An 854-nucleotide genomic window follows, 5' to 3' on the forward strand; every position below is an offset into this window, starting at 1 on the left:
CCAAGAAGCAAAAGGGATTATACATGTATATAAAAAAAGTCATTCACATCCTATTGTGAAAGGCTTAAATAAGAAGATTTTTAGATCGTTAGTTTATAAAACTAATAAAGGGTTATGGACATTGTTAATGTAACAATAAAGCCATAGTAGTAGAACCTAGGTCTCATTGGATCTAGATATAGTAATATGACATGATGTGATACATAGAAGGATAGATAAAAAAAATTAACCACATTGAAGGGCATAAGCGAGTCTACATGGAAACATGATTGCTAGATGGATTTGAATCCACATACTATGAGGTAGCAATTGGCTTTGTGCTAGTGGAAGATGTTGGGATGAGCCCTGTAGCCAATTTCAATTAGTTAAGGCTTGATTCCAATCATGGAACAGCATTATTCATATTGAATGATTAAAGGTTTTCCTTCACTAATAAGACACCAATTATAATAAGTTATAAAGTCTAATTAGATGAAGTCCTTGAGATTAATATGCCTTGCAAGGAAACTGTAATGGATTACAGTTATGAGATTCTTATGTATCAAAACGTAATCTCCAAAATGTTCCTAATCAATGTATCATTGAGACTAGACATCAATGATGCCTAGAGACTGGTACATTTTATGTTCTTACTTGAGAAGTAAGCAACTGATCACATAGGTTGAAGTATAGAGATACTTGAAACTAGAATGTAGGTGCTTGCCTAGAAAAGCAAGTTCACTGAACATGACCTACTATGAGAAGTGCATTTGGTATTTCACTCAAGTGTCTATGCAATACTTCTCATGTGTTAGTTGTGTAAATACTCCTTAGATTTAAGACACAAGGTGGTCTTATGTGTGGAGTGCTATGCT

This window comes from Theobroma umbraticum, unplaced genomic scaffold (assembly GCF_002168275.2).
Source record: "Theobroma umbraticum cultivar Fairchild unplaced genomic scaffold, ASM216827v3 scaffold_2.0, whole genome shotgun sequence".
NCBI lineage: Eukaryota > Viridiplantae > Streptophyta > Magnoliopsida > Malvales > Malvaceae > Theobroma > Theobroma umbraticum.